This window comes from Convolutriloba macropyga, chromosome 5, assembly GCF_964194025.1.
Source record: "Convolutriloba macropyga chromosome 5, txConMacr16.3, whole genome shotgun sequence".
Taxonomy (NCBI): Eukaryota; Metazoa; Xenacoelomorpha; order Acoela; family Convolutidae; genus Convolutriloba; species Convolutriloba macropyga.
Window position 1 is genome coordinate 66,543,963 of NC_134472.1, and position 22,313 is coordinate 66,566,275.

Genomic DNA, 22,313 nt, shown 5'->3' on the forward strand with positions numbered 1-22,313 from the left:
TAATTGGTGTCCCAAAAATTTAACTGAGTCCAAGAAAAAGAAGGATTTATCTGGAGCGGCTCTGAGGTTTTCATTTTTGAGAATGTTGTGATACTGATCAAGTGTTTTTAACATTGTGTCTGTTGTATTATCTTGAATGAAAACATCATCAAGGTATGTGATTATTTTAATTTTGCGAATGAGTGGTTTAAAAATGCTACTCCTAAAGGACAAAAAGGCTGCTGGACCGATTGAAATACCGTAAAATAAGCGTTTGAAACAGTATTGTTGTCCAGCTATTAAAAAAATTGTGAGTCTTTGTGATGGTTTATTGAGTGGCATTTGGTTGTATGCGCTGTTCATGTCAGCTATAGAGACAATTGGTCCTTTAATGCGTGTTAGTATCATTTGCATTGGCCCTATAGGCCGGCTGCATTTTGTTTCATCAATCATTGTGCTCAATTGGCGAGCATCTAAAAGAGTTTGAGTGATTCTCGTTTTAAGGATAATTACAGAGTTTATGAAAGTATTTCACGCGGTGAGTGAATCTGTATTCACATGTGCTACAATATCGAAACGTGTCAAAATGTTGAGTAGGTGTTGTACTCTGTCTTGTAATTGGAGTGGAATACGAGTAGCTGTCTGTTTTTTAAAAATTGTGTTTGTGTTAATTCTTGTGTTCAGAATTGAACATTGTGAGAAATTCTTGATCCAGTTTTGTGAATTTTGAGACTTCATATGGTGTGTGAAACTTTTTTGTTGTGATTTTTACTAGCGTTCGTGTTGTTAATTGAGATTTAAACAATAAAGTTTTTTAAGTGTTTCTGATGTACCTTGTGTCAGGTAATTCGAGGTATAAGCATCCATGAATTCTGTCAGTTCATTATTGCAATATTTTGTTGTTTGGAAATCATTTAGTGAAATGTCTTGTTGTGCGTACCCAAATATTCCCTTTACAAGTGTAAGAGGGTGATTTAAGGGATTTTGTATAAATGTTTGAATAAATGATTGATAAGGATATGCAATGTTGTTTATGTCCATTATGGAGAAGAACATATATTTCCGTAGTGGTATAAATGAAAAATCAGTCGCGTAAAGGATAGTACCGGTTGCATATTTATTTTGACGTTCATATGTGGTTAAGGAATAAGTAACAATTCTGTGTTCGTAGGGTTTGCACTACAACGAGTAGTCACCAATGACGGGAAATAATCGTGAATAATATGTTGGTGGTTTTTTGAAGAGTCATAAAATTTTAGTGATTTTGTAGCATTTCTGTTTTTAATTTCAAGTGTGCGAGACGAACATTTGATTGAGTCGATATATTTCTCTAGGAAAGGTGTGCCTAATATATTGAATTCTGTGATCGCTACATGGAAAATGAGCGTAAAGGAAGTGTTCTTGAGAGTTCTACTCTTTGATACATCTGAATATAAAATAAGTTTTATTGTGCCGTTCGATTGTAATCGCGAATTATTTGCTGCTGAGAGAACAAATGTTGATGATTTAACTGTAATTTGGGACATTCTTTAATTTCATTCCAAGTGTCATTATATAATACATTAAGCGATGCGCCAGAGTCTGATGGAAAGTCTATTTCAAGATATGGTGGGGAAATTGTTTTTGTGTAATCGGGTGCTTGTTGTGTATATTTTGTTAGTGGTAATACCCAAATGTTATTTTTACATGATGTGGAAAAAAGTACTCTTCTGTGAGAGTATTGCTTTCCTTTGGTAATTAAAATATTCATCCTGGGTATCCTGATTTAATTCTAATAGTAAATCGTTAAATTGTTGTTCGAGGAATGTTTCCTCGGAGACATTCTGTGAGCCAGTATTTTCAGTGTTAGGCGTTTTGTTGTCTGTTTGTTCTTGATCTAATATTGAAATAATATGATTTCTGACGTTACGAAGTCAATTACGTGAGAATAGTCGTCGTGAATGATTTCATTCCCTATTATAGTGATGTGATTGTTGTCTAAATTTATTATTAGAGTTATTTTGAGGATATGATGTTCTTGGGTACGGTGAACCACTTTTACTCGGTGGTTTCAAATTACTAATGCAGTAATAAGGTTTCGATTTGGTTTGTGAGAATTTGTTTGGGCTTCTATGCCTTGAAATATTACGATGTTCCCTACTGCTGCTTCTAAAACGGTGTGAGGACAGTAATGGTTTACCTGTCATATTATTTGACGTGACTTGTTTGCTTGAGAGGTTTTGGTTACTTTTCATTGTTTGATTGAAAGTTTGTTTTTGAAAACTTGGTTTAAGGAGTGGTTTCGTGTATCTTTTGTCAGGGCATGTAGAAATACTATGTCCTGAGCGTGAACATTTCTTGCAAAATTTTAAGAATAGTGGTTTGTCTTTAAAATTAGGATCATTTGAGTACTTGTGTCGAACTACATTTTCCCGTGAGCGAAATCTTGTTCCATCATATGTATATCATCTACTGTGAGATGATCAATATCCAAAGAAAGATTATTAATTGTGGAAGAAAAAGTGGAATTTGTATTTGGCTTATGTCTATGTATGTGTGTTCTTGTGATATCCTCTTGGTGTATTTTTTCTACAAATTGTGCGACTAGAAGTTGTGGTTCTAGTGCGGTTGATATGGGATTTGCAATCTTTTTTACAGCTATTCTGACTATTTGTGGATAAAGAGTTTTGACGAGCGCGTCATTCATTTGTGCGTTACGCATATCTGGAGCATTGTTAGCATATGCTTTTCGAGTCATTTTTTCAATTCTGAGTGCTAAGGTTTTATTTTGTTCACCAGAGGCACGTGTTTTTCTCTCTAATAGTAGTTTCGCTCGTGTTTGCGATTGTTGATTATCAAATGTTTTTTGAAATTCGCGGCAAAACGCTTGCCAATTCTTTTTTTTTGTCGAGTGGTAGATGTGAATACCATTGTTGTGCTGGTCCGATTAAGGCCGTTTGTATCATTCAATTCGTTTCAGGATCCAAACTTCATGATATGGTGAATCAGTCTGTTCTGCTCCTACTGGCATTACCATATTTGCTGTGATAGCATTTAGAAAATTTTTGGTTGCGTAAGTAGGGTCAGTACCATCAAGCGGTCTTAGGGACTGTTGCATAGGTACCGGACCGCCTAAATAAGGGTACATCATTTGTGCATTTCTGCGGACTGCAAGTGATGGAGTTTGTGTTGACGCTGCCTTTTTATAATAAGGGTTTGTTGAAAATTTTGTGTGTTAAGTTGTCTTAAAATTTTTACTAATTGTTGTGGAGTTATCTGAATATTCTGGTTATTAGCCAGTGTCGCTTGTGTTTATTTGTTTAAAATAATTGGTTCAGTGTTAAAATGTACAGAGTTCAGTCTGTGTAAACGTGGTTAAGGTGTGTTGATATTTTGTAGTGTGGGCAAGGTTATGTTCAATGGATCTGAATTTTGTGTCAATTCAGTCAAGTTTATAGGTTGTCTGTTTTGAGTATTCTGATAAAAATGTGTGTTATAAGTAGTGTCATTAATAGCTCTAATATTATTGTTATTATTATTGTTTTGATCATTACTTTCCAGATCGATTAGTGTGTTTTCCGTGTGTTCCATCATCTAATAATGTTGAGTTAGAATATGTTTCTGTATTTTCATTTAAACGGGAATCTGGTTGTTGGGAATTGACTATAGGATCCTTTTTTTCTTGTGGTGAGTTTTTCAGAGAGGTGTTTGTATTTTCTGGAAATTTTTTACAAGTAAATGGTTGGATTTCTGCATTATAATTTTTAATTTCTATGTTATGGTGATGAATGGTTAGTTTTTGAATAGTTTCTGATGATATTTCCGGAATATTTATGAAATTTTATGGAAACCAGTGTGAATCGTAAATATATTGGAGTGTCTCAGTCAGTTTAGGTAGTATTTGCGGAAATGTGTCCGCTATTAGTTATGTAGCTGGAAAGATGTGTCATACCAAACTTTTACAAAATCTGTGTATACACCAAGATAAAAAAGTAAAAGAATCAAAAATGTTCACCGTCTAGGTCTGCTTATTTTACAGAACTTGCGCATGTTTTGAGAAGGTGAGTGAAGGCTTCTATTTGCTGCCGAGCGATTTTGTTTACGTTCTTTTTCCGTGATTGTGGTGCATTAGCATTATGGGTGGATGCAAGGCGATTAAGAAATTCAAAACAATATTTTCGAAAAACACCTCTATCTAAAATTTGTTTTTCTGACCATACTCCGTTAAGGAATTCAAATGGTGTATCAAATAGTGGATTCAATAAAGTGTCATATATAAAAGAGTATATGTGTTTGCTAGAGGATCATAAATGAAAAGAACTGAGCCGTTTGTGCGTTGAGCTCCATAAATTTCAACTCAAGTGAAAGAAAGGCAGTTCGTGAAACTTGTTATGCTTTTTCTGGTAAAGAGAGGAGAGGCTGTTGCTCTACTGCAAAATAGTGGTATTTGAGTTGTTTTGCTGTGTTTAAAAGTAGATTTAATTTATCTTGGTGTTGATAGTGTTTAACTTAAAAGGGTAAATTGTCACGTGTTAAGCGTTTGTTCTCTTGTGTAAGAACAGCCAGTTGTAATTTGTCCAAATGTGTTGGAACGTTAGAGGAAGGTTGATCAACGTAATGATCCATTTTTCGTATATCTGTGTTTAATTATTAGTAGTTTTGTTTTTATTTGGGGATGTGCTTGCCTTTTTCCTAATTTTTAAGTAGATAAATAACAAAAAGCTATGTAATCTAGTTCTAAGTTTTTTCTCAAGAGAGAAAAGGGTGTTTTGTGTGAGTTCTTTTTACGGTTAGAGTTTGTTAACTCACTGGTCGCCCAAGTTAAGGCAGATCCGATGTGGGCTCCTTTTACAGCCTTAAAGTGTAAAGAGCTAGAGCTACTTATTTCTGCGCGCGATGTAGGCTTACCTATATCTTTCGGACTAACCGACTCTGTAAAACACTGAAGATAAAATTCTTTTTACGGTGGTAATAAAGTACAGTACCGGAGTCAAAAGTATACACATGGTGTATCTAACTAATAGGCTGGTTATAGTTAATGAAGTTCTCTCTGTATAAAAGAGAATAGTGTCTTCTCAGTCTCTGATATGATGGAAGTGTACATCCAATGTTTCTACTGCTGCAGATTAAAAGTCAAGGGTTTACAATGAAATTTTCTCAGCAAGCAAAATCAATTAACTGTAGGAACTGTGAATGGACATACGTTTCCCCCATACTGTGAGTTGAATCCCCTTGGCATCCCATTGCAGGCCAAAAAGATGGAAGCCTTCTGAGCTGTAATTTCATTTTTGGGCGGAAAAATTTGGCAAAGGACGGTTTTTTTCTCATTACCGGAAAAATTTTTTCTCACAATTATGCGTAAAAACGAGACGCAATATCAACTGAAAATAAATCAAATTTCAAACAATACTGACAGTTATGATTATGATGAAGTACACTTTTATGTTATATTTTGCAAGATACATTAAAATGCATGGCATAATTTTTAGATGAGTTCATGTTTATCTTAGAACAATCAACAGCATCTGCATGATAAATGAACGCATGCTGATAAAAATTGAAAGCAAAGAAATTTCACCAGTAGTTGATTTGGTAAACGTCTGCAGTATTATACAATTGCAGTGTTTTTTTTAGCAAATCACGTTTTTAAATCCATCTAATTTTGCAAAATAGCTGAATGAAAAGTGAAGAATAAAAATCAACACGTTTTATATCATTTCAAATGAAGGAAATCAAAGACACTTACCAACTTTCAGTTTCATATAAAAGAAAGTACCAAGACAGTTTTTAAGGAAATAGTAAAAAAAACAGAAGAACTGATTGTCACCGGCTACAACGAAAAACCATTAACTCGTATTGGATGAAACTTCGTATCTCCTGTAGCCCAGTACTTTTAATAGTAACCAAATAGTTATACCCGGGTCGAGGTTTTTGGGTAAAATTTTGTAAGAAATGCGGTGAATTTTTGTAAGACATGCGGTGATACCGGTGAATGCGGTGAAAATAAATATTTCACCGCATTTCTTACAAAAATTCACCGCAAAATTCACCGCATTTCTTACAAAAATTAACCGCATCAAATTCTGTGGCAAAAAAATATAACGTAAAAAATGCGGTGAAAGCGGTGAATGCGGTGAAAAAAATAATTCACCGCATTTCACCGCATTTCTTACAAAAGTTCATCGCAAAATTCACCGCATTTCGTACAAAAATTCACCGCATATGATTTCCAAAGTTTACTCAATCTGATTTAAATTCACAAGAAACTTTAAAGATGCAAGTAAAAGTTTGCGCAGTGGACTAAGCAGGACTATAGGTTCGAACTAGAGGTTCGAACCCGTGTAGGGACGATTCTTTTTTGTAATAATACTGAGAACGCGGTGAAAAAAAAGTTCATCGCATTCACCGCAAAAAAAGATGTAAGAAATACGCAGTGAAAATTATTTTTTTTTCACCGCTTTCACCGCATTTCTTACAGTTTTTCACCGCCAAACCTCGACCCGGGTACTAGAACGTGATTAAAATGTTTTGAAAGAATAAATTTACGAAAACAGACATTGAAAACAAAAATTTCTCGTATCTTAGTTTAATTGATATGAAATTTGATTAGAACCAGTTCATTTGAAGCCAAAAAACAACTAAACGCTGCCACTTTAACACTGTCAAAGGAGAGACGAGACCAATGGCCCATAGTGATTTGGATTTGCTTTAGAATTTTACGGCATGTCTTGCAGAGTCTCAAAGAGCTATTGATAACTCACTAATTGGTTGAGATAATGTATATCGTTTTGCGGATGATTAACTGAAGAACGCAAGAAAAACAATCGAAGAAAAAAAGGAAGGAAATAAATCGATGAAAAAAGCGACCCGGGTCGAGGTTTTGACAAAAAATAATGTAAGATTAGCGGTGAATAGCGGTGAAAAAAAACTTTTTTCACCGCAAAGCGCCCGCATCTTTTAGCGTTGAATGCGCTGAAAGCGGTGAATTTTTGTAAGAATAGCGTTGAATTTTGCGGTGAAAAATTTTTTTTCACCGCATTCACCGGAATTCTTACAAAAAAGAAACTGACGTACAAGGGTTCGAACCTCTACCTCATGCGTGTGACCCACTTCGTATTCCACTGCGCAATCTGTCACTTACTTCAATGATATTTCCTGTGAATATAAGATAAGCGTTGAAATTAGAGCGGTAAAGTTTTAAAAGATTTGCGATTTTAGCGGTGAAAAATTTTTTTTCACCGCATTCTGCTGGTAGCGGTGAAAAATTTTTTTTCACCGCATTCTGGTGGTAGCGGTGAAAAATTTTTTTTCACCGCATCCTGCTTGTAGCGGTGAAAAATTTTCTTTCACCGCTTAACCGCTGAAAAAAAATTTTTCACCGCTTAAAAGTTTTTTTTCACCGCATTCATGGCATTGAACGCAAATCTTAGACTTGTACTCAAATTCACCGCAAATCTTACATCTTTTAGCGATTTTTAGCGGTGACACCTCGACCCGGGGACAATGATAATCTTTGAAACAATTTGCTGTGTTTGATGCCACTTTGCTAAAATAAAAAAAAGATTAGTAGTGATACAATTTATCCTCAATTGGTATTTCGCCCATCAAATAAATCTTTCGTTCAAACTTCCACTTCCTAATCTTAGAGACTCTAAGAGTTGTACTCATTTTTTTGAAATGAGCCAATTCCTTTTTAATCAATGAAGCCCAAATTTTAAAAAAACTGTCTGATCTGAATATGGGGCGTCAATTTTTCTTTCTTCTAGACAGCTTTTTAAAATTTTAACTTTTTCTGAACTGAATTTTGTGATAAAAAGATTTGAGCTATATGAGAATTGTTATTACAACCACGCGTTAAAGCAGGTTAAGGTTAATGGGTCTCCAGCTAACTTCTGTTGATTGGAATAGATTTTTTTTTAATAATTGGAAACCTGTTTGGTTGCAGTGCATTTCATGATGTGGAAATTTCAAAAATTCAGCGCAAATTTTTAGATAATAGTTCATTCAAAGACACTGGAATGCAGTGCAATTTTGGAAAAAAATCAATTGAAATTCAGCGCAGAAATTCAATGAAATTTCAGCGCAGAAATTTTTTGCGCATTACTGCTGCCTATGAAAATGTTATGTTTTTGCTTGGCAAAGTTTGTCAATTCAGCGCAATTACTAGTGTTTCAGCGCATTTTATGTGAATTTTGCTACAACAATTTTGACAGTTCAGTGCATTTGCTATATAATTTTCAGATAATTTCTCCACCCGGGTGTTTTTACGTGCACTTAAATTTATCTTTAGACACAACTGCGATTATTTTCAGGAGTTATTTTTCTCGTTCAATTTTCTTGTGCAAGTCAATTATTTATAAAAAACCCAAAGAATTTAGATATATAGCAGCTTTTTTGCCCCTAAAACGAAAAATTAATGCCCCATTTTTAGTTCACCTTTGAACTTGCGAAGCAAATGATCCCGACAAAATTTTTCACCCGGGTCTTATATGCAATTTTTATTATCATTTCAAATACTTCGTCCAGTTCATCAGTTAAGTTTGTACCATCTTATTAACTTAGCTCAAAACTATTCATTTTTAATTTAACAGATGTATTTAAATGATGCCGAGAATGCCGCCAGCACCTAATCGTCCCAAAGAAGCAGCAGCTCTGAAATTGAAGGAATCCTTCAATAGAAAACGGTCCTCTCCAGAAATTATTGATTCGATATCTCCAATGAATCATTAGCAATATGTTCCCCAACAATGCAAGAGTCAGGTTCTAGAGCCTTTTCGCAACAAAAATTTCGAAAGAAAACAACGGTGCGACAAACGATTCATTGTTGCAACCATTTAAGATTTAGCTCAACAACCACCAGCAACGCCGGACATAAAAATCGAACCCTGGTCCTGTTCTCCAACACGGGCATATCCGGTACAGACGAAAAGCTCTCCAAATTGCGATAAACAGTCAATATCGATCTTGCATGCAAAAAGCGTCTAGTTTTGATAACCACTGAACAAAAAACGTTTGCTAAAATTTTTTAAAATTAATTTGATGTAACATTGGTGACGATAACCAGCGGATATATTATTAATTTTCTGTTATAATTCAACTAAACAAATTAAAAAATTGTTTTTTTTTGCTGTCCAAGAGTAGATGTGCAACGGAAGTTAGTACCATCTTCTTAAATTGTTCTTAAATGATCTTCTGATGTTTTTAAATTCTGCTCCACTTTGAACTTGCGACAAATTAGGTCCCTTAAAATTTTTTCACCCTGAGCATATAAGCATTTTGTTATTGTCATTTCAAATGTCAATTTCAGCTCATCATTTAAAATGAAACGTTAAAATTTGTCGGAAACCAATGTGGTGCAAAAGTTACTACCATCCTCTTAACTTAGTTCAAAATTATATTTTCAATTTTTTTTTAATTTAAATGATGCAGTTGATCTTAACTTCAGTAATTTGTTATGTTTCCTAATTTGGAGATGCCTTTTCATTCCGTTAATTTCTGAGTATGACTCAGTGTCTGTCCAGTTTTGTTTATCCTGTCTGTAAATTTATTTACAGATCTGTTCAGTTCAGTATGTGATCTGGATCAATTTTGCAGTTTCATTTCAGACCTTCAAATTTTACCTATTTCTGGCTCTCAATCTTATAATTCAATATTTGAATTCTCTCTTCTAAAATTATTAAATTGCAAAACTAACGGCTAAACTAAATGAGATAAACAAGTAGCAGTGGTTTGCTCCAAAAAAACACTCCGATTTTCGCGACGCGAAACCAACATTGAAACGCGTTCAATTTGAATAATTTGATTTAAGTCCAAATGAACAATCACTCATTCGCGACGCAAATCACTAACCAAAATAAACGCTGGTAATTGCCTCGGAAATACCTTCTCTGTACTTTGACGTACGACATCCCTCCTGGCGTTTAGCTACTTTCTTAATTACTTGCATCTCGTTCCTATTTTCATTTGGAGCATCTCATTAGTTAATTGCGGCCCTTGCATAGCTCAAGCGGATCTGATCCCTTGGCATTTAAGCCAGTCTTATTAATAACAAAGCTCCGTTCTCTCAACAAACTTTTTAGTGTGGTAGTTATCTGCGACGGAGAGAGGATAAAACATAAACATAAGAATAGAACTCGGCAAGGAGCGAATGTACACCGTCAAAAAACCTCAACACTCAAAAATAGATTTGATGGTGCAGATTAATTGAGATATTAAGATTGGTTTCCCTTGCTGTCCAGCACTTCTATTGTACCGACGTTCACTCCACATTCTAGCTGTGGCAGACTAAACTTGAAAATTGTCGTCAGCAGATTAAGATCATTTAATTTTGTGAAATAAAGACATGCCACAAAAAAACTTCAGTCCATCATCATTCTATCTAGTTCACTGTACATCATTTTTAAACATTTATCACTCGGTTTGATAACAAGAACAATTTTTATATAATACTTAAACAGTGATGACTATAAACTCCTCATTAAATCACAGGTATGAACAGTTGCACATAATTTTGAAATCAATCAAAAAATGTTAAGCATTTGCATAGAAAAATTTATTTTCAAGAAATAAATCTTCACATTTTAAGATTCCACTCTTATATTTCGAAATATTTAACAATGAAAGCTTTTGTGCCGAAAACTAATACTTGAAAAAATTGTCCTTTATAAGTAAAGAATTATATTCTGATTTATCTTCCTAGCGTGCTAGCCACATTGTCTCATAGGCAAACTAGGTATCAACAACGAGTTTTTTATGGCAATTGTTGACTACCTATCTCCAAATAAAAGGAAAGGTTTACACTGATGCTTTAGAAATTACCAGATTACCAGCTTGACATTTTCTGAAAAAGGTCAATGCTTTATCGGAAAAAACTTAGAGCCCCGGACTACACTAAATTATTTTTTCAGCGCTGAATCATGATAACTTTTGTTCTGAATTTTGGACTGCCAAGTATCATGATCATGTCAAAAATTAGGCTGATCAGAGTAAAAAATCAGGACAACCTAGTTTCTCTGAATTTGTTCTGAACTACATGACAAAATCAGACTGTGGAATTACTGCTCAGAACAAAAAATCAGCCTGGAAAAAAATATCAGAAAAAACTCAGCATGAAAATACTCTGAATTTATTCTTTTTTTCTTATTATCTTTTTTTTATCTTATTTATCTTATATTTATTATATTTATTTTTTATATCTAATTTATCTTTTTTCTCTCTCTATCCAGTTATTTTTGAAAACACTTCAATCTGATAAACCATTGTTCAAAATATTTGTTTCGAAACAGAATAATCCTGTAAAACGTGGAGTCAAAGTAAACAGAATCTGTTCTCTTGGCTGAGTAAAAGTGACAACTACCAGTTGATAACTCTCAGTTGACAACTAACATAACGAACCGTCTCTTGGTCCGAATAACCCGGGTCAGGGACCCCCCCCCCCCCCCCCCCTCGAACTGTAGGTCACTGTAAGTAACTGGAACTGTAGGTAACTCTAACTGTAGGAAACTGTAAGTACCTGGAACCCCCCCTCGTGCCACAAATCCACCCCCCCCCCCACCCAACCCCTCGTTCCACAAATCCACACCCCGTATCACATATCCAACACCCCTTCTCTCCCCTCCCATCTTGTTTTCTATTCAAAATGAGGCGTTTCGATTTCCCTATCTGGGGACACCATCGTCGTCACCGCCGTTCACGGAAGCACCATTGCCTTGAACTCCTCTTCCATTTCCCGAATTGTGGACAAAACCGCCGTGTCCATAGTTCACATTTTGCTAGTTTCAAAATTGAAATAAACGCCTATGAAAGTGGGGAAAGAATCCGTGGTGGTGGTGGTGGTGGTGGGGGGGGGGGGTGTCGCAACCCCTGGATCTACTGTATCTACTGGATCTATCTGTTACTGGATCAATCTATCGTAACGTGTCCTTACGGCGTAGAGGACCCCATTTTGCATTCAATTGCTTCATGTACAATTTTTTTGGTGAAATCGAAAATTTCAAAATTTGCATGAATTTTGTCTGATCATGGTAAAAATCAAGTTTAATCTGTCAAGTACAAAATCATGATTAAAAAAGTTTTTCTGAGTTTGTCTTGCTCATAAAAACTTAAAAATGGACTGCAAATGTACTGATTCAGAATTGATTTTGTTAGTTAATATGGGAATGTAAAGATTCAGCGCTGAATTGTCCTGGGACTAGGGTCCGGGCCTTTAAAAGCGATTTTTAACACCACAACAACTATGAGAACTTTTTTGAACAAAAACAAAATATTTTAGAAAACGTGCATAAATTGCACGAGCTTTTGCTTTTTGCAGTAAAATTTCGTTGTTTCTTTTTTGCCTCTTATTAATTCTAACACTAAGTTGTTTTTAAAATTGAAAAACTCAATTATGTATCAACATGGCTCGTTTTGAGATCCATTTGTGCAAATGAAATTCAAAAACCACACAAGAACAGAAATAGTATCACTGTTCCTACCCCACTTCTGGGGGAGGAACAACATATTCAAATCCTTTTTTTTTGGTTCAGTCAATTTTGGCCGATCGATATATCTGTCCTAGAGAGTTGAGACTGATATCATTAGAAAACCCGTCCACTTTAGAACATGAAATCGAAAAATTTTTCTTTTTTCACAGGGAGTTATCGACATTTAAATTTGTGTGAATAGTGTGAATAGTAAATTTCTGAAATTTCAGACTTTTTAAATCAAAAATGACTCAAATACGATTTTTTAAACCACTTTGTTAAAAACGCCAACAGTAGAGACCTAACACTCGCTCTCATAATCTTTTAAAAGTCCGACAAAGCTAGTTGTACTCTCGTTTTTTGTACATGTATTCCGAAAAAAAAACTTTGCCGGTTTTTCGAAAAGTTAACACATTAATTATGCAAAATGCATCATTTATTTTTGGTCTATTGAAATATTTCATCTGCAGATCGATCTTTTTAGCAAACGTATGGAACCCTTAATTGTTTAGTAAGACGCCTAGGGAAATTTGGGCTAATTTGGATTTATCTTGGTTTCTTAAAACCAAAAACTATTGGGAATAATTTGGAGTGAGCTTTCCTTCAAAATATTTTCGAATTTTTGTGTTTTATGTTGATTACCAACGAGAATGGTTTCAAATCAAAACTCAAATAATGGCAGATCCTACTAACAGCAACATCAGGTCAAACGGAAATATATGTTGTCTTCAGAGAAGAGCTCATATTTCATTTTTTTTGGTCTTGAAAGTGTGTTTTCGTAAGTTCCAATTGACTGCTTTTGTTTTTCTTTCATTTGTCGCTCTTTTTTGCAGCCTCATGACTTCGTCACTTCAACAAACGATTCAATTGGGTTCTGCATAAGCTATAAATGGACATAAGCACTGCTTTCTGTTTTTATGCACCTTAGGATTTTGAATATAATTGATTTTGAGAAGATGTCAGTTAAGTTTTAAAGTTATACCAATTTACATTCTTAGCATTATTTTTTATTTTCTTTCATTTTTTTGGAAATCTTTGTAACCTCATGCAACATATTCAAAATAAAAACAAGGAGATTTTTATTCTAAGTGATTCTAGAGATATTCTTTAAAATGTTTTTTTTTATAACTAATGGTTCCTTGGCTTTCGTACAACGAACTTTCAAAATGTTTTGTGATTTTTTTTGCATATTTGCATATATTTGAGGTTGTATCTTTTTCAATTTATCGCATTACGCATAAATTAAACCTGCAATGAAAAATTGCAATAGAACATTTTCAGTATTTCAGTGAAAGGCTTACAGCTTTAACGGCTGAGAAACTTTTCTCTCAATTTATAAAAAAATTCGTCTCTAAATGTCGTTCTTTTATTGCTGTACGGCATATTCCTGACACTTCAAAGCCTTATTTGCGTCTATGTATGTTTAAATGAATGTATTTACGGCAATAATTTTTTAGCTAACGATTTTAGTGACTTTCAATTAGTTTTCTTTTTTCAAGAAAATATTTTTGCACGTCGGAACTTTTGTTCTCATTTTCGTCGACAGGGAACTTAGTTCCATTTTGACAGAACTCATCAACTTTCTGTCGGTCTAAACTATGTTTGCGCTTTCGGTTTTTTTTGAGTGAGCTGAGAAGTGTGTCTTCGTATGAATTTCGCGAGTTCTCGAGTCTGGTCAATTTTTCTGGTTCTTTTTCCTGTATTTTTCAAAAAAGACTATTAAAATTAAAGGAGACAAGAACAAAAATATCAACTTTTTTCCTCAATTTCACATTTTTAATGGTTTTCGATGTCTTATAGTCTTATTGATTCAGCACTGTGTCTTCGAGAAATTGTTTGTGAAGTTTTGAGTTCTGTCAGTATTCCGTATTTGATGTTTTTGTCGTCTTTTGATTCAGTTTCACTGAAAACAAGCATATTTAATTTCCTGGGCAGTTTCAATTTAATAAAAGTTATTGTTCTTATTTGAAAGCTTGTGATTTGTTCGGGTTTTTGGCCATCCCGTTTTCAAAACGTGGATGAGAGGTGTCGGAACATTATGTGCAAACGCACATTTCAGAGCCTCCTTGTCCTATGTAAAGTAATATTCTTTGAATCTGTTTATTTTAAATTTAGAAAAATAGGGAAAATACTGAATGCTGGAAAATGAATTTTATTTCAACTAAATAAGCGATATAAATCTTTATTATGCATTGAATAACTTCCAATTTGGCGTGAAAAAAAACCGCAATGGAAAATTTTCCCTCATTTCTACAGAAATATTTTGAACAAAACCGAGATTATTTTATTTGGCAACATTTATGACTCCATTTTATATTATAACTCACGGCTTTCAAAATTTTCAAATTTACTGCCAACGCCATAAAAATTCAAATCTTAAAACTTTTGTACAATTCACATCAAAATTAAAAAATCATAACATACCTACTTAGTTGTTCGCGTCTAAAGATCATGTTTGAATATTATTAGCAAGCATCTACAAGATCACAAAACAGTTTTGGTTCAAAGATTGACAAAATCATTTTAAGAAGTGTATGCAAATCTTCGTCTGCAAATTTTTTGCAGAGTTGTTTTTCGGCTCCGTTCTTTAGTTTGTTACAATATTTGGACAGCTCCCCCAGGGCAACTTCTCCGATGAGGGGTTCAATTGTTGCCTTTGCAGTGGACATTCCAATTCGACAAGATATGCACCCGGCACTATCTGTGAACAATTTAACATACCTGCCTCATCTAATGACCTCCATGCACGAATTCCGAAAATTACATGTCTACTCTATGACTGAAAAATTTATGATTTCAACACTCATTTTAAGAGTAATGTTAAAGTAGGCTATTGATCTTAAGTTGAGTCAACCGTTGACAAAATATTCGCACAGCTAATAGGTGACCCTGGTTTCATTCAATCTCACCTAGTGAGAGGGGAGAATCTATGAAACAGTTCAGTCACGTGACTGCAAGTCACGTGATTGGAAGAATTTGAATGAGAAAAAAATGTTCATTATACTCCACTAAGTTACTGTTAACTATGAACAGAAACCAATCGTAAATTCAATTTTTTTCGGTCAAATTTTATTTTGTTATCTTTATAAATCGAAAAAACTCCACAGTTACGATGAGAATTGCGGTTATTGTCATTATTATTATTATTAGAAAGTGAATTCTGACAGCAATTAAAATATCCGATGTGTTGTTGATCAGAATAGTTTCTCATCTAACGTAGTAAATTTAAACTTAAAGCCTAAATAAAGCGTCGAAGTTTGACCAGAAACAATGATTGCTCAATTTGTGTAAAAAGGAACAAATCAGTCACCTTTGTTGCCTCTTTTTTCATTTTGTTCTTCCAGAGCATCAGAACCCACCACCCATCCGACTAATGTGGTCAAGCAGAGAACACCAATTACGTTTGGATGCATTTCAATTCAAAGCTCTTTCTTTCTTTTCCTTGCTCAAGTTGAACGTACGTTTTATTCGCCAAGAATGATTTTTTTAAAATCCTCTGGTGAGATCAATCCCCAAAATCCCTCCAAATATATACTTGACTTTAAATGTGACTTATTTGTCCCATTTTCGATCTTTGCCAATTTTTGCACGATCGGACTAGAAGACGAAAATAATTTTTTTCCTTATAAATTTTGTTCACATATTGAGCTAAACCACATCGCAAGCAACATAAAGGAATGGAAATTGTGAAAAGCAACAATTAAACAAAATTGGGATATTTCCCATTTTAGGACCCCCCCCAGCTTAGTGGTTATATAACCTATAGCCCCAGCTAACCTATATAAAAATGCGCTCATTTATACCATCAAAAGAAAACATTCCGACCATTAATTATCCAAACTTTCTTACGAATACAAAAAAAAAACAAATACACGCAAAAATCAAAATTTCAATTATTGAGAGATAACCGTGTCGAATGCTTTAAAATCTCAATCTATTCACTATAAACATTGAATATAATCAACTGCACCTTCTTTCAACGCCAAAAATGTTATATGTAACAAGAGCATTAGAGACTAGAATCAAAATAGAATGGTATATGATCTGTCAATTTGCTGAAACAACGCTACAAGTTGACACAATGGGAGAAAAATCGCAAATCTGAAAAAAATTTGAAATTTTTCAAATCAACTTTGTTCAAAATCATAATAGCAACCACATGCTTTGAAAACACAGAAAAGCGATCCATTTTTACTGCCTAAAAGACATGTCATCACTGAGGCTCAGACAAAAGACTACAAAAAATACAACGAAAACAGGGACAACAGAAAAGTTTATGATTATCTTTACGCAAACAGTGTTGAAGGCTAAAACCAAGGACTCTCCACTGAAAACCTAAAGTTGATTTTTGGCCTTCATTTACACGTTAAAATGATTTTCCAGTAACTGAGATTGCAAAATGAAATGAATTTGGTCTGCAATCAACATTAAAAATCCAAAAACGTAAAATCATAATCTATTTCACATTTCACTGAAGTATTAATTGATTTTTTGGCCTTCAAATAAACGTAATTTTTATTTTCGAATAATTGAGATGCAAAAGGATGTGAATGTTTTTGGTCTGTAAAAATAAAAACTTCAACAACGCAAAAATTTTTGAAGAGGAAACAGTGCGCAATAACAGTCCAAATAATTTTTGAGTTTTTTAAATCCGTAATTAGACAAAAATTATTTTTATTATTGTTTCTTTTTCAATAAATTAAATAAGTGTTTCAAATAATACCAGAATAGCTGAATGGACCAAACAATCAATTAACCAAAAGTAAATGACGATTTCTGGATAAAAATCGAGCTATAATGGCGACAAATCATTACGTATTAACCGAAAGCATTAGATAAATTCCCTAATAGCTTTTTAGATAGAAAATAAGATCTTTGACTGCTTACATTTCAAAAATTTACGAAAAAATTTTAGAAGCCATAAGAACCACGAGTCCTAATCAGAAAACATCATATTTTTTATTATTGGCCGTTTTTTAACGTAAATGGGACCCCCATTTACTTCAATTCACTAGATGAAAACAATGAAAACTCTAATGAAATCTCTGTTATTGGGACGAAGATAATTGCAAAACTATTAAACGGACAGATCAAACGACATTTCAATTCTAATTTTGAGGCAAAGTCAATGGGGACACCACAACTAGGCTTGCTACCACTGTGGGGCCGTTAAAAAAGTCATTGTGTCAAATGATTGCTTAACAAATGAACGAACTGGAGAAAAAAATTCTTAATATATCTACAAATTAGTGATACATTTTGATAACCGATACAAATTAGGGAAAAGCCGCCAATTTGTTCCACAACACCCTAGGAGCAAGAGGCAAACAGAGCCTTCATCTGGGTAAACGATTATCGTTTCAGCTTTTTCATGTCTACATTACCAGTCATTTTGAACAAAGAGGGCTAAAAATCTTATTTGATGCCATTTTTCATGAAATGAAAAAAATTACGCTATAATTTCAAAATTTTTTGCAAAATTTTTAAGTTTTTCTTTGCAAAAATTTAGCTAAAAGAGTTGGTTCGATCAATTCAGTAAATCTTTCATCTAGAATGAAAATTTCAAGCAGATTGCAAAAATTGAGAGAAGTATGAACAAAACAACAGAAGTGAGCGTATTGTTTGCAACTAGATCAACCACCGTAACTCCTTGTAAAATTGGACAAAAAAGTCCTTTTCTTTTGATATTCTACTCTTGACAAGCTTTCCAATGATACCACTCATAGCACTGTACTGTATATATATATATATATATATATATATATATATATATATATATATATATATTGAAAATTTCAATTCTACAATTTCACAGAACTCTACCTTTAAAATTTTTGCATTTTCCACTACCGAGTAATTAAATTCAAAAAGGATTTGGACTGCTGATTGCGTCAACTCTGCTTGAAATTGGGGTTTGAGTATTTAGGCCAGCCTGCCTTTCTAATTCAATTATGAACGACCGACAATTTTTTTGGAAACCTACGAAGACGGCTGGCATCACAAAAGTTTTTTTAAAAAAAATTGAATCAATCCTGAATAAGCGTTCTCATGGTTTACAACTTTGGGAAGGCGTATTGTGTTTTGAAAATTTCAAACTAATCAAATCAGCAGACCTATTTTCCGCCCAATTTTCTGGCGGTTTTCATATCGCTAATAACCTTTAAGGGAAATTAGATAAAGATCTTAGATTTGTTTTCCTTGATACTACTCCAAGAGAAATTTTTTGAAAGCTCCGTTATCTCTTAGAATCAAATCTCTTAGAATCAACTGAATCTCTTAGAATCCTCTAATTGGCCCTATTGAACGCTCCGTTGAAAAACAATCCGAGGACCTAGGAATTAGAGCTAAACTGCTGCAGACAAATGAGATAATTTGAAAATCAGAGCCGAATTCTTACATTTTATGAGCCAAATAATATGATTGCTTTAATTTAAAGTTCAAATTTAAGAAAAGGCGAGTTATTTAGTTTTAGTCGCCTGATTATATATGGTGAACGGTCGAGTTGCTCTCCACTCTCGGCCTCTCCGTGCCCCCTCCCCTCATGGGGGGTTGCGGGGTTGCGACCACTTGCAGACCTTCAGTACGGTATGATATAATTTTTAAATCTCATGACATTCTGCTCCTGCGCCCGTATGGCTCTACCGGCGTCCTCCTCTATTCAAGCTACAATACAAGACTTTTATAGTTGATACTGCAATCAAAGTTCAACTTTGTCAAACGTTTGAATCTGCAATGAATCCAGTTTCATCTTTTCTTTGTTAACTTTTTAATGAATCGTGTAAATTATGGTACTCAGTAAGCATAAATCGTACAGACCGATTCTAATAGAATTAAACTATTATAAGTTTTAAACTCATTTTGAGATTAATTTCGCGGTCAATTCGAAAAGTCTGTTACCGGCTTTGGCCAATTATAGGAATTATTACTGCTGATTTAAAAACATCTCGAATAAATGAAAGGGAACAGTGTTATTAAACGTCTCTAGCTTTATCATTCTTTTTTTCTTAAATTGGTTTTTCAATATAATATTAACCTGTACAACTTGATTTAAAAACATAATTTATGTTTTTCACTCAAGTTGTACAGGTTAATGTTATATAGTTTGGATCTTTCCCATTATAATTCACCCCCCCCCCAGCTTAGTGGTCAGATAACCTAACATTTCCTGTTGTCTGAAATATTTTGCACCCCCCATTTGTATTCCTTTCTTCTTATCTGTTCAACCAGCCGCTCGCTAATTCGGGGTTGAACAGATGACAGCTGCCATTTAAGTCTTTAGGCGTATATAATGACCAACTGTTGCGCCTTCTGTTGATGCCTTTCATTTCTACTTTCTTACTATTTTACTAATTTCCTGAACACTCAACTGATTGTTCAACTCAAGAAAACGTCTCTCAGATCAAAAACAAACAAAAACATTCACAATTGTGCTGCGCATGGCTCGGTTTCATTGGTTTTAAAGTTTAGGTTAGCGTATCACTTTTATTTAACAATTTCTTAATTTTGTCAATTTTTTTAAGGCTTTTTTCAGTCAGAAACAACGCTTTTATTTATTGTATATCTCCCTGTCTTTATTAATCTTAACCAATTCTGTCATCTCAATCTTTTTTAGCATCGAAGGAGGATTATCCGAGAACATGACCAACGATCTAAGCCCCAGCCATAATTGCATCAAGCGAGGAGTTAATATATATGATAGGAAGGCTGAATTTTTTTTAGCCCTGTACATGACACTTCGCGGTCCGCTAACACAACATCAGAACTGGGAGCTTTGGTTCGAAAGCGTTAAAATCAGTTTGCCGATCTCCATTTCAAATTTGCGACGACTTTTACAATGAAAGAACAAAGCTTTGAAACGAAAAAACTTACACCTATATAATGCAACTTAGTGCAGTGAACTGTCAACTAGAAGAAACAGAACATCACCACGAGTGGGTTCGAGTCCCACCTACGCCAATTGAACTTTAAATATTTCCCCATTGGATTTTTATTTTCTATTATACTTACCTGAAGAACTTTTCACACGCCTTTAACAGAATTTCCACGAGGCTAGCGAAGGAAACGATACATTATCACTTTTAAACGTCAAGTTGAGCCAGCAAAAGTCCTCCACGATACTTAAAATGGCTGAGTGCATCCGAAGCCGAGGATGTCTTTTACTACAGTTAGATAGAATAATCAGTTTTAACAAGAACTTCTCAAACTCAATTTTTTAAACGCAAACTCTTTTTACTGTGTATATAACTTCTTTCACTTCCGGATGTACATAAATTGTTTTGTATATAAGTACGTTATGCGCCCCCAGTTACAGAGCTCCTGTCATTACATAGTAAATCATCAAGTAAAAATATTGCACGTGCTTCTGGCGGGGCGCAAATAATATGCGCTCACTAAGCTGGGGGGGGGGGGCACAAACGGAAAAGATAATTTTTTGTTTAATTTGTCCCAATGGGTACATAAGACGAGCCACTGATCGTCTGTTTTGTATTTGTGCATCTCGAGTACTGCACAAATCTTTTCTGATCAACCTCCTGAAAACTGCAGGTGAAATTTTACTGCCGAAGCCTTAAAAACGTTAAAGCACGCACGTGCATGTTTTAAAATGCCGAATGTCTACAGTACCAGAAGTTTCTATATACAAACCCTAAACCATAAGTTGACTTCCAGAAACGGTCGTGATTTTAAAACGTGCAAATTGGGCGTTTTAATCAATGGGATCTTTTCAGTTTGTGCCCCCCTCCCCAGCTTAGTGGATGCAAATTAATTGCCCCCCCCAACTCACGCGCCATACTTCTACATAATCAAATACTATGTAATGACACATGTTCTGTTACTGGGGTTGCATAAAGTACTGGGGGGGGGGGGGGGGGTGGACGGTTAAAAATAAAGAAAATCCAATCATTTTACGTGACTGCGCAGAACTCACTGAGAAATTTTGGGTCTATTTACCAGAGCCGCTACGCGGTTCTCGAAAAACTCCCAAAGATAATGACTTCAGGCAGAGTCACAAAACCTACACCTGAAACACGCATGTGCACAGTTCCAGATCAAGGCGTTTCCAGGTTCTACAATACCAGATTATTGTGTCTAGTGATTAATTTATCACTTTCAAGTTGGGGTTTTTAAATTTACATCGAAATTCTGTTTGCATCTCAATCCACTACGCAGGTCTCGATTAATGCCAACTTTACTTTACTGTTTTACCAGAGTCACCGAATCTATACTATATATTACAATAGGTCTTTCAGGTGATAGATTCAACTTCGCACTCGTCCATATCCCGCTAATTCACGGTGATAGGTGTGATGAAAATGCCAGTCTGCAATGCCATATACATAGCCAAAATTTGACGTCAATGATATTTCGGAATTTTCAATTTTACAAGTTACGTGATTCTGCAAGAGTCACTCCAAATTTTGGACTCAGTATCTCACGCCCCTGCGAGGTTCCCGATGAACGTGAAAAATTTGTGTTGACCTCAAGTAGACCTACGTAACCCATATTAAACTTGGATCTATTCTGTTTTGGCTACCCCAGTGATTTACCCCTGTTTCGGCTACCCGTGATTTTATGCCACCAGTTACAAAATTAAGTTGTTATATAAGACGTTTCTGTAAAAATCTGTAGCATCTAGTTGCAGTAGCATCGAGTTTTTGTTATCAGATTTATTAGATTCTTTGTCTTATGTATCGCAAATTTAATGTGCAAACGTATATTACCGGTTTTTGACGTAGATGGTAAAAACTGTGTTTATAATCTTGTTTCAGCATTAGCGAAGCAATGTTCATTGTAGTTTTTCCGTTTGTGCCCCAGTACGTTATGCAACCCCCTAGTTACAGAGCACAAGCCATAACATAGTAAATCATTACGTAAAAATACGCGGCTTGCGTTTGG

General features: G+C 34.6%; 1 protein-coding gene and 1 long non-coding RNA gene across 2 annotated transcripts in view; both read right to left on the reverse strand.

Moving 5' to 3' along the window:
• LOC142339563 (putative small nuclear ribonucleoprotein Sm D1) overlaps positions 1 to 22,313 on the reverse strand; it is a 179,917-nt gene that overhangs the window by 14,757 nt on the left and 142,847 nt on the right. The window lies entirely within an intron of this gene.
• On the reverse strand, positions 14,556 to 15,930 carry LOC142340181 (uncharacterized). The gene is made up of 2 exons (XR_012759061.1): positions 15,730 to 15,930; positions 14,556 to 15,120 (listed from the first exon to the last, which is right to left on the reverse strand). It is a non-coding gene; the product is annotated as an uncharacterized LOC142340181 (long non-coding RNA).